Genomic DNA, 18686 nt, shown 5'->3' with positions numbered 1-18686 from the left:
TGTCCTCTGTGGCGACTGAGGAGCATCTAGGGACTGAGGGGAGAGAAAGCTTTTATACCGACTACTGTTCCCCACTGCTTTCCACTGAGCTTAAAGAAAATTACATTCCCCATGCGGCAGCAGTGTATCATTAAGGGATGGTAATCACCATGGTAACCAAGGATAGTCTGCTACAAGCAAATGGAAAAAGAAAGGAAAGCATAGGGCCAGAGCTTGCTACACCCACATTAGCTCAAAATGCCAGGCTTTTAAGTAATATGGAAAGGAATAGTTTTCTAAACTGACAGCTGGACCGAATTTTAGAATCGTTAACTTGTACAAGTGTACGAAGGCTTATGGAACAACCAAGGGCTATAACTGAATATATTCAGGGTCAGCTGATCAAGTAAATAATCAGGCCAGTGACACCGGGGAGTTGGGATGGTGGGGGTTCTGCAGAACTAGATCCAGGCTCTGAGAGAAGCGGCAACAACTTCTGCAGCTGCAGCTAATTGTAGCAGTGGGAAAGGCCAGCGTGTTGTGTTAGATGGTGCAATTTCCAAAGAAAGCTGAGGATGCAGATTTTCATATGCAGTAACCCAGTTTTGACTACTAATTAAAACTAACCTGAAGCAGATCAGTAAGACATATCTGGGAACTCCCAGTTTACGTTGATGCACCAATGGAGAGGACTAAAGGATTGTACTCCTTTAAGAAATTTGGGGAATTATATTACTAGGTTTCCTAGTGTAGAACTACCTTTGTCTTCCCAGAAGGAAGTCTGTTCTTTTGAAGTTCTGCTGGTTTCTGGTTACTAGCATGTCGTCTAAGAGGCTTGTACTTATGCATGTTCCATAATTCCCTTTCATTTTGATATCTTTGACAGGTTTTTGTCATCAAAATTATTCTACATCATAAAATAATTTAGAGGCTTTGCTTCTCTCCTCTACACTTTGGATGGTTTAAATAGCACGGGGGTTGTCTACTCTTAAAGACTTGATTGACAAACTTTTAACATTTCTAAATCCCCATGGCCCTTACCAAGTGTGGCCCCTCTTTCCACTGACCAGTTCTCCATTCGGAAGGAGAGCCCCTATCCTTCATGTCCTCCACCCCAGTGTATGTTCTCTGCCTCCTTGTCAAGAAACACAGTTTATTTCCCCCCCCCCCCGCCCCCGTTCCCTCCACCCCCCACGCCCCCCAGTCCAGTTTCTCAATCCTGATGCCTGAAAATCCCATGTCTCCCTCAGAGTGCCTCCCAAGTGGCCCAGGTGCCTTCAAGGGAACTAGAACTCTCTGTAAGAGCCCAGGATGGCCGAGGTGTGAATGTGGATCAGATTCACTTAGGCTGCCCCTTTCATCCTGCTTAGAAGGACTCAAGGTTCTTGTTGCACTTTTTAAAAATTTGTTTTCATTGATTTCAGAGAGGGAGGGAGAAGGAGAGAGAGAGAAAAACATCAGTGATGTGAGAGACTCACTGACAGGCTACCTCATGCACTCCCCCTACTGGGGATTGAGCCTATAACCCACTTATGTTTTCTGACCGCATATGGAATCATAACCTCCTGGTTCATAGGTCGATGCTCAACCACTGAACCACACCGGCCAGGCTCTTGTTACGTTTAATCAGTAGTCTGTAGCGTTCACTAGAGCCTTGTGTATTAAGTGTGGCTCTACTAGGCCAGCATGGAGATATCTCTTCTTCCTCTCTTCCTTTGTCAATTCTTTTCCTCTTCACTTTTCCCTTCCTTTCTCTCTCTCTTTTTTAGTCCTTTCCTCCTGGTAATGGCAGAGGTGTGCATAGATTAGGTTGCAAGAGCAGGAGACATCTTGGTCTATCTTTGTTTAGCTCACATCCTGGATTCTATCTTTTCACCAACATTCTTATTATCATAAAACCAAGACCATTGCACAGTGTCTCCAAGCCACATGGGCAATGAAACAGATCATTTAATCTTTTCCACATCCTTTACATAGATGAAACCACTATCAAAATGAACTCCAGCTGAGTGGAAGAGATCCTTGTACCAAATACTCCATTTCTTCACCAGGATGCTGTCAACGTAATCTTGGAGCCCAAGAGTTTTCCTGACCCAGTGGATATTTGTAGTGATGTGGTCCAGAGAAGGAAAGTTCTAGGGCTTGGACACACGCATGTTAAGATGGCCAAATTGACAATCCATGCCCCAAAGGCAAGGACCAGAAGTAGCCCTTCCCTAGAGATCTTGCTGTCAAGAGGAAGAATGTGCATGGCCTTGTGGAGGCTGATTCTTTCCAAGTCAGACAAAACTGTGCCATACATTTCCTGAGATCTTGGCACCCAACTCAATAGACCCTTTTTCTGAAGCCCATCATCCTAGATAAGTTTGGGGCAGTATTATAACCAAGGAATGAAAATTGCTGATAATTCTCACAGTAATAAACATGAACAGGTGGTTGAGCAGCAGGCTCTTAAATACTGTGCACAATAAGAGAGGAAAGAGAAAAGATACAACATTTGCACTTACAAAAATAGCCTGCCTTTAATAACAACTTCACACTGTAAATGCAAATGATATGTTAAACTCCGTGGGGCAATGGCATGATATTGCCATAGTTATTTGGTAGGACAGTAAAACAATGTCAGCATGATCCCTGCTGGGCACTTGTATGCTAGTTAACACTTTCAAAGACTCTGACAGGCCACAATTCATTTTAAGGCTTTTCAGGAGTTTTCTCTGGCCCCACTGAGCTTTAGAAGTATGTGAATAACTTCTCTACACATATAGCTTAATGCAGCAGCTAGCTTGGTTTATATTCTCAACTGGTAGTTTTTAAAGGTGCTGTAACCATGTAGGAATTCAAATTATGGACTAGTTAGCAGCCAAGAGATGAGTGGTCCTTCGCTTGAGACTCTATCACCTAGTTATAGAAAATAAATATTAATTTCTCTTTCTGGTTTTGACTTTTCTGTGCCAACATACCCTATTAATGAAGCCCTGGAGAACATAACATCTTTAATCAGATTTTAGAGATGTCAGCACCAACTTTGCCAATAATAACAAAAAAAGTATGGGCCTCAAACATTTTTATCTATGCCCCCTTCCCCACAAAATTTACCATCCAGAATACTGGCTAAATATGGGAAAGCAGTCGGTCCCATAAATGACTTGTTGTACCTTTTTATTGGCTCAAGGCATGTGTTAGTATTTCCTTTGAGAATGACACTCCACACTCCCTTGCATTATTTTTCATGGTTTATTACAGTCTTCTTTCTCTAGCTCGTGACAAATATTCTTTGCTTGACCAAACTTTAGTCAGTCTCCTGAACCTCACCCTCAGCCCATCCATGCACTTCGTCGTGAAATCCAGTTTTATAAAGAACCCTGCTAGGTCAGGTTAGCAAGCATCCTTCCTCCTCCATATCTGATCAGGATCCTCATCCTCCACTTCCTTCCAGGTGATGTCTGCGGCAACAATCCTGTGAGAATCCCCCTCACTCCTGATGTTTCCCGTTAGTAATTTGCCACCCTCTCGTCCCACCCTGCTCCTTGGCGATAAATTCCCACTTGTCCATGCTACATTCGGAATTGAGCCCAGTTTTACACTGAGGTATCTTCCCCTATGGCAGTAGTCCTGAATATGATGTTTTTACAGCTTTACCTACTGTCCAGCTCTGGTTTTTCTTTGACAGTTAAACAATATAGTCATATATTTATTGCTCACTTCTAGAAAAATTGCTTTAATTAAAAACGAATACCTAGGGCCCTGGCCAGTGTGGCTTGGTTGGTTGGAGTGTTGTCCCATACACCAAAAGTTTTGGGTTTGATTCCCAGTTAGGGCACATACCCAGGTTTCAGGTTCGAACCCTGTCAAGGTGTGTGCAGGAGGCAACTGATTGATGTTTCTCTCTCTCTTTCTCTCTCCCTCCCTCCCTCTCTCTAATCAATTTTTTAAATCTTTAAAAACAAAACAAAACAAAAAGACCTATGGACAAGTTAGAAGAAATAAACTTGCAACCCTATGCTGAAAACAGCATAAAAACATAAATATTTAAATTAATGTAGACCAATCCACACATAGCATTACTGAGGCTGTGCTACATACAAAGCATGTGCTAGGCATAGGACTACCATGATGAATACAACATGATTCCTGCCTTTAAAGACCTCACAGCCTATCTAGGTGAGGGAAATGTAGATGTGGAATAATGTATAATAGTAATTAGAAGAGAGAGGATGACTGGATAGGTGGGTAGGGAGGGAAGGAAGGAACCCAGGGATTTGAACAAAGCTCTGTAAGCAGGAGTGAATGCACAAATGCATGGGTGAATGAAGGGATCTAGGGAAGGAGCACAGCCATTGATCTCAAAACTATGACAGTCCTGAGGTGCGGGCCTAGTTAAAGGGCGACATCTGACAGAAGGCAGTGGCTGGACTAGTGAGATGTGAAAGGTGAATGACAGGTCTTAGAACTCCAACCGCATTTCTCACTGGGAGGAAGCTCTTGTCCATGAGAAAATTTTCAGTAGAAAAAGACCAGAACTGGAATGGACATTAGAGAACATCTAATTCAGTCCTGAGAGGTTACAATGATGGACCCAAGCTCTAGATTCTATGTCCAGAGGTGTCCTCCCACCCCACGCCCAGTCAGTGCATCACAGCCAAGGCCTCAGGCCACCATGAATAAGGAAAAGAAGAAGCAAATAGAGAAAGGAAGAAAAGCAGGCAGGGTGGCTGGCCTGTGAACCCCGGCTTCAGATTTGGCCGGCATTTGGTTTGTTCCTTAGCATCTTGCTGGAAGGGAAACTCTCTTGAGCCCAGTTCCCATCAGAGTAAAGGAGTGGCTTTTCACAGCCTGCTACACAGGAACAAGCCTGCCTTCAGTCCCTCGTGGGGAGGAAGGGCTTTTGTGGGATTTCAGCAGCGTTGTTGGTCCTTTCTTTTCCCACTTCACCAGGGCATTTGGTTGCAAGTTTCCAACCCAGCCCTTCAGACTCTTACGGGAAATTCCAAGAGACTAATTAGTCTAGCTACAGAGTCTTTGGCAGCTCAGTCCTGAAGCTGCTCTTTGAATTCTAAAGGAACCAGCGGGCACCGGGGCCTCTCCTCCTAGGCCTTCCCAGCAGTGACCCAGAGACCTGGGTGGGATGGGTTTCCCCACATGCAACAAAACTGACCCTTGATGTCTTTGCCCCAACATCCTCCTACACCAGGTGTGCTGAATTAAATCTTCTTCCTATGGAAGAGGAGGTTTTAACCCATTGGTTCTTAAACTCTAGGGCAGGGGTGGGCAAACTTTTTGACTCGAGGGCCACAATGGGTTCTTAAACTGGACCGGAGGGCCGGAACAAAAGCATGGATGGAGTGTTTGTGTGAACTAATATAAATTCAAAGTAAACATCATTACATAAAAGGGTACGGTCTTTTTTTTCAATAGTTTTATTCATTTCAAACGGGCCGTAGTTTACCCACGGCTGCTCTAGGGTGTGTCACAACTAGTGTAGGGTTTGCTAAAATGCAGATTACTGGGCTCACCCCCAGGTTCTGATTGGCAGGTTCAAGAGGAAGTCTGTATTTGCCTATCAAACCAGATCCCTGCTTGTGTGCACTGAAGCGGGAATCAGGTCTTGCTTTTGTTTTGTTTCTCCCTGAAAACAAGTTCTTCTCTGCCCACCTATACCTCAAAATTGCTAAGAATTCCTAAATCAGGAACCAGACCTTGTGTTTTTTTGTTTTTTTTTTCTTCCTGCAAACAAGTTTTTCTCTGCCCTCTTACACCTCAAAATTGCCCTTTGCCCTTCTCCTTGGGAACATACTCATTTCATTGATTAATTACCATTCCATCTACTTATCACTACAGCAGTTTTGTTTCTGGCTTCATGAGACATTCTTATTTGATTTCCTGCCCCTCTTATCTAGACCAGAATCTTATTTATAATCTCCAGGCCCACATATGCGTATAATAGAAACAATAGAACAATACAGCCCAGAGAACAAAGGCAGTGTTCTTTCCTAAGAAAAAGGAGCTTTGGTTGAAAGCTTATACAAGCTTCAGATATGAAATGGAGCTGCTTGTACATGGAGTGATGGTAAATTTCCTGCTAGCATTCTAATAGGCTCTGCTAGTGAGGAAATTTTCTCCCTGGAGAGGGTTAGGAATTGGTGCCAGAATTAATTAAGGAATAAAGGTGAGTGAATCGTTTTCTCCATTGAATAGATTCTATGCCAGAAGGCCTTGCTTGCTCTCTAGTAATACCAGACAAGATATAGTGTGAGTTTCCCCCTGGTGCCCTGAGCCTTCCTGTATAAAATGCCAGGGCAAGGCCTTTATGCTAGTGGAAGGGTTGGGTAAATCCACAAACTCCCACTCATAAAGATTTTTCACACATTGGACTACTTCTGAAGAGGCAAAGCAGCTCCATGGGCAATATTTCCAAGCTCATGAGAGAACATAATTAGAAACCGTTTTTGGAGGTGGCCATCTGGAGCCCCCAGATGGATGGCCTGGAGTGGAGACAGACAGGGATGTAGTCTACTCTGGATGTTAGCAGATACCAAAAGGGACAGCTTATTTGCAGGTGGCGTGGAGCAACAGGGCAGATGCTACAGAGTTGTGAAATGTGGGCTGAACATGGACGAGAGTACCTCCAAGAGAGAAATGACAGAGGGCTGTGGAGAACTGTGATGAATAGACATGGATATTTGGAGGGACTGGAGCATGAGGGAAATGCTGTCAACTGACAGTGAAAGTAACTTGTGGAGTTGGTGGGACATATTGAATAGACTTGTTAGGTTACTACCTGAGCTCCACCATTCTGGGTACAACCCATTGTATGGGTTGGAATATTTCTTTTTTTTTTTTTTAAGGGAGAGGGAGAGAGAGAAAAAAACATTAATGATGAGAATCATTGATTGGCTGCCTCCTGCATGCCCCTTACTGAGGATCAAGCCTGCAACTTATTTATTTATTTATTTATTTATTTATTTATTCATTTATTGTGGGGGTTTTTTGTTTTGTTTTGTTTTTTGCTTAAAGTATTACAAAGAGTATTACATATGTCTCCCTTTCTCCCCCTCCCCCTCTTGACATTCCCCCAGCCTCCCCTACCCCCCAGTGGCTTGTGTCCATTGGTTATGTTTATGTGCATGCATACAAGTCCTTCGGTTGATCTCTTACCCCCTTCCTGCCCCCCAACCCTCCCCGGCCTTCCCACTGTAGTTTGACAAGTCTGTTCAATGCTGCTGTGCCTCTGTATCTATTTTTGTTCATCAGTTTATAATGGTCTTTATTATCCATAAATGAGTGAGATCATGTGGTATTTTTCTTTCATTGACTGGCTTATTTCACTTAGCATAATGCTCTCCAGTTCCATCCATACCGTTGCAAATGGTAAGAATTCCTTCTTTTTTACAGCAGCATAGTATTCCATTGTGTAGATGTACCACAGTTTTCTAATCCATTCATCTGCTGATGGGCACTTAGGCTGTTTCCAGATCTTCGCTATGGTAAATTGTGCTGCTATGAACATAGGGATGCATATATCCTTTCTGATTGGTGTTTCTGGTTTCTTGGAATATATTCCTAGAAGTGGGATCACTGGGTCAAATGGGAGCTCCATTTTTAACTTTTTGAGGAAACTCCATACTGTCTTCCATAGTGGCTGCACCAGTCTGCATTCCTACCAGCAGTGCATGAGTGTTCCTTTTTCTCCGCATCCTCTCCAGCACTTGTCGTTCGTTGATTTGTTGATGATAGCCATTCTAACAGGTGTGAGATGGTACCTCATTGTTGTTTTGATTTGCATCTCTCAGATGATTAGTGACTTTGAGCATGTTTTCATATGTCTCTTGGCTTTCTGAATGTTCTCTTTTGAGAAGTGTCTATTTAGGTCCTTTGCCCATTTTTTGATTGGATTGTTTATCTTCCTTTTGTTAAGTTGTATGAGTTCCCTGTAAAGTTGTATGAGTTTCCTATAAAGGTTGGAGATTAGACCCTTATCGGTGATAACATTGGCAAATATGTTCTCCCATGCAGTGGGCTTTCTTGTTGTTTTGTTGATGGTTTCTTTTGCTGTGCAGAAGCTTTTTATTTTGATGTTGTCCCATTTGTTCATTTTCTCTTTAGTTTCCATTGTCCTAGGAGCAGTATCAGTGAAGAAATTGCTTCGGCATGTGTCTGAGATTTTGTTGCCTTTGGATTCCTCTAGTATTTTTATGGTTTCCTGTCTTACATTTAAGTCCTTTATCCATTTTGAGTTTATTTTTGTGTATGGTGTAAGTTGGTGGTCTAGTTTCATTTTTTTGCATGTATCTGTCCAATTTTCCCAACACCATTTATTGAAAAGACTGTCTTGACTCCATTGTATGTTCTTGCCTCCTTTTTCAAATATTATTTGAGCATATTGGTTCGGGTCGATTTCTGGGTTCTCTATTCTATTCCATTGATCTATATGTCTGTTCTTGTGCCAGTACCAGGCAGTTTTGAGAACAGTGGCTTTGTAATACAGCTTGATATCAGGTGTTGAGATCTCACCTACTTTGTTCTTCTTTCTCAGGATCGCTGCAGCTATTCGGGGCCTTTTTTTTTTTATTCCAGATGAATTTTTGGAGAGTTCGTTCTAGGTCTGTGAAATATGCCATTGGTATTTTAATTGGAAGTGCGTTGAATTTATAGATTGCTTTGGGTAGTATGGACATTTTAATGATGTTGATTCTACCAATCCATGAACATGGTATGTTCTTCCATCTGTTTATGTCTTCCTCTATCTCTTTTTTCAACGTCCTGTAGTTTTCTGAGTAGAGGTCTTTTACCTCTTTAGTTAAGTTTATTGCTAAGTATCTTAATTTTTTTGGTGTGATGGTAAATGGGATTGTTTTGGGGTTGGAATATTTCACCTTAACCTTGAGCGTTCTCCAAGATTCCATGCTGTACTGGACTGGCTCACAGCCATGACATTTTGTGACAAACTGTACAACCCCTCCTTTCCACAGTAAGGTATTTGGTGCTGGACTTATACAAAAATGACCAAAATAAAATCACTGAAGAAAAGACCAAATGATCAAAATAAAATCACTAAGTAAAATCACTAGTGAAAAGTATAACACTTTCCAACTCTGAACTCAGTATTTGTTTAGACAGATCCCATCTTTCATTTGTGCCTTCATTTTCTTTGCCCAGGTGCATCACCTTATACCTAACTCTGTTGTTTCTTTCTTACCATGTTCTTGTAGAAATCTAGACTTTGGCCTAGAAGGCAAGCTCCAGGACGGCGGGAACTCTGACTGCTTTGTTCACAACCATATACTCAATGCCTAGTGCCTGCCTAGTATGTGCTCAATAAACATTTGTTGAATGAATAAAGAGAGGGAGGAGGTGCTGACCAGAAAGCTGGAAAAGAGGAGAAGAAAAGTTTCTGAACTGTGTGAATCTGGCCTGCAGGCCCCTTAACTAGTGCCATCACTTTGGATGATGCACCTGAAATTCTATAGTAATTGCTGAAATAAGTCACTGAGAAAGTAGACATACCTTTCCCACCTGTAAAACAGAGGTAATTGTGCCTGTCTTGTAGGGCAGGGGTGTTGTAGGGATTAAAGAAACACATGTAAGGTATTCAGCTCTGCATTTGATGCAAAGTAGGAGCTCAGTAAATTATAATCATTATTGTTATTATTGGTTTGTTTATCCCCTATAGTCAATCATTCTGCTGTTCTTTTAACTTTAGCCAAGGACATCCCTAGAAAACTAGGCCTATGTTAATCCATGTAGTTTGCAATTTCATGTTTTTAAATTCAGCAATATACTGTATTGTTCATATTTTTCTTTTCCCAATTGGAAAGATGCCCAAAAGCAAATAACCAGTCACATATAGATTAAACAGCAATTTCCAACCACTGTGCAGATACTCTGGTAATGAAATTAGCATGCCAGTCAGTTGAATGTGGGAATTTCCAAGCAGACTCTGGGCCTTCAGTATCAAGAGAATTATATTTGCCATCTACTCTCTCTGGCTGTACTGTAGTGAGGATTACTGAGTTGATATGTATTAAGTACTTTGACCTGCAGGGAGGAAAAGGTGTCATAGAAACACAAAGAGGTAGTAAATGCCAAACAAACTGCTTTAACTGAATGGCATGCTGGAGGCTTTACAAAGAAAATCATAAGGAAATAGTAAATTATAATTTCCATCAATAATTCAGCTCCCTTATGGTTTTTCATGCATGGATGAGCGAGTATACAAAATAGAGAATGGTTCTAAAATTTATGAATTTGCTCCTGCTTAAACTTTAAACATCTCAAAGCTAATTAGTGTTTAGTTTTCATTAAGTTCTAATGAAAGCACTTCATACATATGCTGGGTCCTCACAGCACAAAGATTCATCAAATATTTTATGTGATTGAGTTTATGATCAAGGCAAAATGCCTTAATTAAATAAGTAATTAGCCTTGAGGAGAGAAATGAACACAGAAGTCCAACTAGTGAATTTAACTCTTCCTCCCAATAACAACCAATAGTCATTCCGTCTGCAGTTAGATAGTATAGTTATATAGATCATAGGAATTACACACATTCCTCTGGAATGCACAATGGCAAAATAAAAACTCAGGGTAAAGTACAAACTTAAATACGACGTAGCAGAATGATGACTAGCCTGGGTGCCAAGAAACCTGGTTTTGATCCGGGCTGCCATGCATAGATAGCTGTGTGACTTGGGAGAAAGCACCTTCACCTTTCTGGGCCTCTGTTTTCTCAATTACAAATGAGGAACACTGGACTACATGATTTCTAAAGTCCCTTCCAGCACTTACATTTTTCAAGCCTTTGTGGAAGAATTCCTCCCTTTCAGTTCTTATTTTGGAAACCACTTGCTTCCTAGCACTGTGCCTGTCAAATAGCATTGCTGCCAGCAACTTACAAGGTAGGTCTGTCGGTGCATGAGAGAGGCATCTGCCTGATCTAGTTTTGTTTACTGTGGCAGCATTTCAGCACATCCTCTGTGCTTTCAGCAGGAAGCAGCCAGGCAGCAAAATTGCTCCAGCAGAAAACAAGTCCAGCTGCAGGGCATCTTCGAAATGCTCCCTATGTGTTTTTCGATTTAGCCTATTAAAATTTTAAAACACAATTTAGAGCTACAGTGTACCATCTTCTGTTACAAAAATGAATCCACATTTCTCGTTTCTGGGTTTGGGGTGCAGGGGAGGGTAGGAGGGAAGGAAAATGCTCAGAGAGAGAAGATATTTTAGAATGTGGAGCGTGATTTGCCTTCGATCCCTCCTGTCCAAGCACTCATCACCTGTGCCTCATTCAAGAGCTTGAGTCCCAGTCTCCCCACAACCCAGCTGGCTCACAACTGCAGGTTACAAGAGGGGGTTGGAGCAGGGCCAGCCTAACCTGCAGGCAGAATGGGTGGTTTGGGTGAGAGGTGTGATCTGAGAAGCTGTGGGTTGGGATTGGCAGGAGGGGTGGAAGTGGTGGACAGAGAGGACATCTGAGCAAAAGGGGCAGAGTAACAAGCCACGGAGGAAGGAAGAGCCTGGTATGTTTGGCTCCTGCAAGTAGTTTTCAGTGGCTTTGTGTTTAATGGAAGGAAAGCAAGAGATAAGATGGAGAAATAGGTATCAAACTTGATGCACAACGAATACCTTTGCGGCCCAGCCAATATAACGGTATGTAAGAAACGTTTTAATAAAAATTTCATAACTTAATTTTTACAATATTCTGTTATACATCGTTATTAATAACAAATTACAAAGTTCGCTAATGACTGATTACTATAATCATGTTGCATTCATTTCTCTTACGCGCCTTACACACAGGCACACTGTTTCTCTCCACTAATACTAGCAGCGAATATTTTAGCAGCTGATTGCCACATCATTCGTCCTGGACTGACTTGTTTGGTGTGCGCAACAGGAAATATTTCACTTTTGGAGAACCCTAGCACCCCACAAGTACAAACTCAGACTGATTAAACTAGAATCTTGGAGATGGCAGATCCCAGGCTCCACATTTTTAAAAGCTTCGTGGTTGATTCGAACGAGCAGCCAGGGTTGAGAACTTTTGCTTTTAATGAATATATCTGTTTTAGGAAAACCTCTATTTTTATCCACTTCCTCCTTCTAAGATTTACATATTTTGAATTCAGTATCTGGATCTCTGAACAGAGGTGGGAAATACCAGACGTGAGATACTTACATATATCTGTTTCCCCTCTCCCCTGTAGATTAATTGTAATGCAATGAATCTTGAATGCAAACTACAGACACATGCTTTCTAGAGCATCAAGAGAGAGCCTGTTGAGTGACATATTGCCATTCTGCTACATTTTTCTGTCAACTGCTTCAAGTGTCACCAAAACTCCCGCCTACATAGCAAGGAGACATAATCCCACTGCTCTCCTGTCCGCAACTTTTTCTGCAGCCTAGAATCCTCTTTTTAACCTGAGCCTTTTTTTTTTTCTTCCAGAGTAGAAAATGTTTCTACTCTTGCTTTTTATCAGAGGCCTTTTCTGCTGTCTCAGTTCAGCCTTATGTATGTAGTGGTTATAATATATCTGGCCACAAAACTTGGCTATCTAATACCCTGTATTTCCCATAACTGACTCCAGTTTCTATCATGAGTCCCCATTCTACTTGATGGCAGAACTGGAAGCAAGTCAATTCCAGGTAAACTCAGTCCATTCAGGGTTTTTCTCCCTCCCCAGAGAGTTTGGAGGGGACTGTTAGAACATCTGGACATGGAGAGGGCTCCTCTGGTCCTTGGTTGTCATCTGTCCATGCTGGCATCCTCTGCCATGCCTTGTTCCTAGAAGTCACCAGTTGTCAGCATCTCTCCCCGCTGGCATCCACAGAGGCAACTGAGTTCCCATCTGGCCTTGGATATAAGGACAGTGCTGACATCTGCTACTGGGCCCTCTCTTCCCAATACAAAGCATCTCCTAATCTGCCAGGCCTCCTTGAGATAGTCCTGAGCCTGTCTCACACAAGCGTGAATGCACGGCTGTCTACTCCAAGCTGGGAGACTCGGGACTGACCTGCAATGCTGAGATTTCTTACTCTACCCCCTCTGCCCCCCCCACACACACACACATATACACTCCCTATCCCCTCACACACAAGAGCAAAGGGCTAGACAGTCTCAGACCTTGATCTTTCCTGGGATTCCCTGGGAGGACAAAGCAGACCTTCTCAGCCCTTGAGCCCCGCATTCATCATCAACCCAGAAAGGGGCCAACTCAGGGCCACCCCTTAGAGACACACAGCAGTCTTTTCCCTCTTCTCCCTTATTCCTCATTCACAGAATCTTCACCTATCAGAGCAACAGGAAAAACTGCTGGCTCAATGTGTGGCTACAGAGTAGGGGCAAACAATAACCTTTAAACATATAATCAATAATTTTAATTAAATTTTAATGCACAAAATATACTTAAAATACATTAACACTTCAAAAATATTCTATTTTTCTTCAAATGGGAACTTTTTTATTTTAAGAAAAATGATTTTAAATATAATAATGTTACATGCAATAAACATTAATATTTTAAGAAAAATGATCTTAAATATAATACATGCAATAAATATTAATATCTCATGAAAAATGATTTTAAATATAATAATGTTACATGCAGTAAACACCAATTATTCAAGAAAAATGATCTTATATGATAATATTACATGCAATAAACATTAATATTTCAAGAAAAAAATTTTTAAATATAATAATAGTTCCCAAACTGTACTAACATAGTATGATATCACTAAAGTTGTAGGAAATATTAAAAATATTATTCTACCACATCTCCTTGTCAGAAGTCTGCCTTCAATTCCCTCATTCTCATCAAGAAAAATTACATTAAAAACTGGACACAATCCTATCTAATAAAAGACAAAAGGGTAATTGACCGGACCTTCGCTACGCTTCCCATTGGCTAATCAGGATGATATGCAAATTAACCACCAACAAAGATGGCGGTTAATTTGCATACGTAGACTCCAAGCGGTGGAGCGAAGCCAAACCTACCTGAAGCTGGCGGAGCAGCGAGGCCTCACCGCCCCGGGATCAGCGGAGCCACGAAGCCTGACGGCTGCAGGGGGGGGGCGGGGGAGGGCTCTGGCCAGAGCCCAGCCGGAGCAAAGGCCTGGGTCCCGGGTGCCAGAGGAAAACTGGTGCCAGCAGCCAAGGAAGGGAAGGCCTATTGCACGAATCTCTTCATGAAACAGGCATCTAGTTTGTTACTATAATAGCCAATATTTATTGAGGCTTTTTATATACCAAGCAGTTTCAAGTTCCTTACATTTATTACCTTATTAACCCTCACAACAACCTGGTGAGGTAGACACCATTGATTACTCCATTTTATAAATGAGGAAATTGAGAGTTGTTGCTTTCAGTGACTGAGTCCATAAATGATGGCTCTGATCCAAAATCCCAGGTTCTGAATCTCTATGCTATCTGTTATGGACCCTGTGAATTATAGACCTGACCAGGTTTTTCTCTTGGTCATGGCTACTAGAAAGCTTAGCAATAAAAAGTGTATACATCTTGGAGTGTCTTTATTCCTGGCTGTTATATAGGGTGTCCCAAAATTCACGCAAGATTTGAATTTTGTGTGAGCATTAACAACAACAACAACACCAACAAAGCCTAATTTTACTTGGTTTATTGAACCAGATTCTAATATCTGTTGCCCTTTGAGTTCAATCCCTTCAATTTGATAAGCATCACCAAGTACCAATTATGGCCCAGGAGAAGGGACAATGAAGACCAATGAAGACCACGGCTTTGCCTATGTGCCAGCAAAGCCGTGGAGGCCATTTGCCCAATGTGCTATTCCATACATAACCCTATACTGTGTACTTTATGAATCAATAAAAAATTTACAATTTTTAATTATAAACCCGTGTTTTCTGTCAAAATTGGGACACCTTATATCTCCCTACCTTTGTATTCTTTATTCTTTTTTTTAATTTCCTAATTAAATTCCCTTCCCATCTTTTATATATCCGGGTAAGTTGCCACGCAGCCTTTCAGAAGAAGCCATTACATGCCCCTCCTTAGGTTCTCATGACCTCGTCTGTCTCCCAAAGCTGCTGGCTCTGCCTTTATCACCACTCTGCCACGGGCCCTGCGCAGACTTCCCTGAGGCCCACCCCTCATGTCTCTGCCTCCTCCCAACATTTCTGAACTCAGATAGAGTGCCAGAGAGACCAAGTGATGCAAGCAGGAATAGCAGGGAGTTTACTCTCTGTACGTTGCCTTTAGCCAATGGGCCACAGGAGATGGGAGGAAGACAGCAGATAAATGTGCTCTCTGTGCCTATGTTCCATGGATCATTTCAAGGCACAGATTTTCTGAACAGCCCCTCCAGAAATACTCCATGCGCTCAGGCAATCCCCTGTACATCTTCAAATCTTGTGAAGAAGTAGCCAGCTTGGTATTTGCTGAAATACTCACTGTCAGTCAGTGGGTGGTTGTGAGGGTAACTTCCAGGAAAAGGTGGGTCACTTCAGCTGAAGGTAATTCTCCAGAGAAGAGGGCAGCTGTGAGCCATTAGCAGCCAACACTCATAGCAACTGGGGAAATGATGCTCTGACCTTGTAATGGGGTGGACCAATCAAATATCATCCACCACAGGAGATAAAAACAAGTGTATTACTTGGAAATTGATAGAAATTTGAGATATCAAGGGTCAAGTAGGCAGTTGAAAAGTCTATAACTCAGAGAAGGGGGTCTGAACTGGATATATATATATTTGGTAGTGGTCAGTATTTAGATGGTATTTTTAAATCATGTGGGTAGCTCTACTGATATGCTAGAAAAAGCTCTAGCATAGTGAAGTCAAAAGGAAGCTGCAGAATAGTGTTTATAATACAGCCTTTTGTATAAGAAAGAGGAAAACTAAGAATACACATACATATACAACAGGAAACATTTGCATTTACAAAAGGAAACCCTGGAAGAATACACAAGGAACTAATAAAAGTGCTTACCTGAAGGGTAACGGGGAAGAGGTGCATATGGAGAGGAATAGGCATGAGACTTCTTAACGTATTTTTATATCATTTCCGTTTTCTAAGTTATTGCCTATTATAAAAATAAATCCTGTTTTAAATTTTGTTTTAAAGAAAGAAATCCATGTAGAGAGTTGAAATCTTCCATGAAGAAAGAAAGGAGGAGAGAGGAGAGCCCAGATCCAAGGCCTAAAGAAGATGGACGTTTAGAATTTTGGAGGAAGGACCAACAAAAAGAGCAAGAAGCAGAAGGTAAGAGGTAAGAGGAGAAAACCAGGAATGAGTGGTGTTAGGATTCCTTTCATGAAAGCAGCGGTATGTGAGCTGTGGTGAAACCATTGGGAGACTTATTTAGCCGTGATGGGAGTATTTACACTGTGGGGAAAGGAAACAGATACCCGTCAGGGCTTCTCCAGCTAGGAGCCACTTTGCCAGCACACCACTGCATGGAGTCAGGAGAAGGAAAATTCTGAGAATGCCACCGAAAGACCAAATGAACAAGGACAGAAAAATATCTGTCATACATAGGGTTATCAACACGGAGGTCACTGATGAATCAACTAGAGCAGTTCCAGAGGAGAGCGCGGCATGGGAGCCTGACCGGGAGAAAAGAGTGAGTGAGAGGTAAGGAGGTGAAGGCACTAAGCAGAGACCACTCTTCCAATACGTTTTGCTGTGAAGCAGAGACATGAAATCAGGAAGTTGCTGATTTGGGATCCAGGGAGAGGAATGTCTGCCTTAAGACCATATGCCCACTGATAAGATTGTCCAAAGGAGAAAGACCGAGAAAAAAATGTTGAAAAGAGAGGGAAATGTCCAGAGCACACAGAGAGGGACTCTCATTTCTTCCATTAGAGGAAGAAGTTTATGAATCTCCAAGCAGCATTTGTGATGGGGCGGTGCCCAGATTCACAAGGCCCTGCTATCTCCCTGCCAATGGAAATTCATTACTAACACCTTGACGTTGATCTTAAGACAAAGTGCACATGTGTACCTTTTCTGGAGATGCGTGACCAATTAATAAATAAATTTCTAGATATCTCCATGTCTCAAAGGAAGCTGGAGTACATACCTAAAAACCCACGACTCCAGCCTGAGAAAGAAGAGAACCTGCTGAAGTGTGTCAGTATTCTAGGCAAATGCCCCATAAAGCTTAGGGGTATTAGGTGTCAGAATTTCACTGTCTGCCACTTCTAGATTATACTTGAGTTAAAGTGCTAATGTTTGATTAATGTGTTCTTGCTCTTAGTAGCTCAGCTAAAAGCACAGCTTCTAGTGAGCAGACAGTACATTAAATTGAAACATAAAAGAGATCAAAAGTGCTCCAGAGACTGCTTTGAATGAGAAGGAGAAGGCTTAGATGATGGAGGTGATGATTACCTTAATTGTTTTGAAAAGGAAAGGACTGATCTTTCACTCAGAGGGAGGTGCTCTGGTCTTGGTAGCAGTTTTCCACCATCTTCTGGTTATTTGGCAGCTATGGAGACCAATGTCTTTTAGGTGAATCACACTTGAATGGGGTCTTTGCTATGCTAACTGGGTGTTCATAGAGTTACGTTAATGAAATGCAGAAGGCCTTTGGACAAAATGCCTACCACCCTACCTGTGATGAATAGTAATTATCCATTTTATTATTCTCTTTAAAAATATTTTTTATTGTTGATGGTATTTTCCCTATTTTCTTATTCTTGTTACTACTGTTTAGTCATTCATTTCTGAAAATTCTGCTGTTCCTCTGTTATTACCTGAACGTTGTGATCACAAGTAAATTGTTCCATGAAGGAAAAATTCGTATTTGTAATTCTGCTGGATTTTAAGATTTCTATTCAAATGAAGACCTGTCTACGAACAGTGTATCCAGAACAATGTATTTTGTAACTGTAACTGACCAATTGGCAGCTTCTTATAGTTCAGGTGGCGTTTAAGTACATCTTCAGAGTTTCAAACTAGTGTTTGGGACTCAGCGACCTTATTCTTAACTAGAGGCCTGGTGCACGAAATTTGTGCATGGGGAGTGTGGGGGTGGAGGTTGTCCCCAGCCCAGCCTGCACCCTCTCGCAGTCCAGAACCACTGGCTCCTAACCACTCCCCTGCCTGCCTGCCTGATCGCCCCTGACCACTCTGCCTGTCTGTCTGATTGCCCCTAACCACTCGCCTGCCTGCCTGATCACCCCTAACTGCTCACCTGCCTGCCTGATCGCCTCTAACTGCTTGCCTGCCTGCCTGATTGCCCCTAACCACTCTGCCTGCCTGCCTGATCACCTCTAACTGCTTGCCTGCCTGCCTGATTGCCCCTAACCACTCTTCCTGCCTGCCTGATCACCTCTAACTGCTTGCCTGCCTGCCTGATTGCCCCTAACCACCTCTGCCTCGGCCCCTGCCACCACAGCTTCATGTGGAAGGATGTCTGGAAGGTTTTTCGGTTGTCCGGTCTAATTAGCATGTTACACTTTTATTATTATAGATAGCAATATATTGTTAAAAAAAAGTTTTACTTCATCCTGTTTGGGTGGGTTTCTGAGGACAAGCGCCTTAGAAGCAAAATCTGAATGGTGATTCTTGTGTAAGCAATTTATTGACAGAATGAGAGAGTACCCTCGGGAAAAACCTGTAAGAGAGTGAGGGAAGCAGAATAAGGAAGGGAAATAGGTAGAAAAAGACGTGGTTTCCCAAGATGGCCTGCCTCAGCCTGATCTCAGGGGGAGTTCTAGAGCATG

The 18686-nt window shown here is 42.1% G+C and overlaps 1 pseudogene; it reads left to right on the top strand.

Annotated features, from left to right (window-relative positions):
- Window positions 1-18686, top strand: part of LOC132233365 (translationally-controlled tumor protein-like) — a 145156-nt pseudogene that overhangs the window by 62084 nt on the left and 64386 nt on the right.

The sequence above is a fragment of the Myotis daubentonii genome, chromosome 4 (genome assembly GCF_963259705.1).
Source record: "Myotis daubentonii chromosome 4, mMyoDau2.1, whole genome shotgun sequence".
In the NCBI taxonomy this organism is placed as follows: domain Eukaryota; kingdom Metazoa; phylum Chordata; class Mammalia; order Chiroptera; family Vespertilionidae; genus Myotis; species Myotis daubentonii.
The sequence above is the reverse complement of the archived record's forward strand: the minus strand, read 5'-3'. Positions and strand labels throughout refer to the sequence as shown.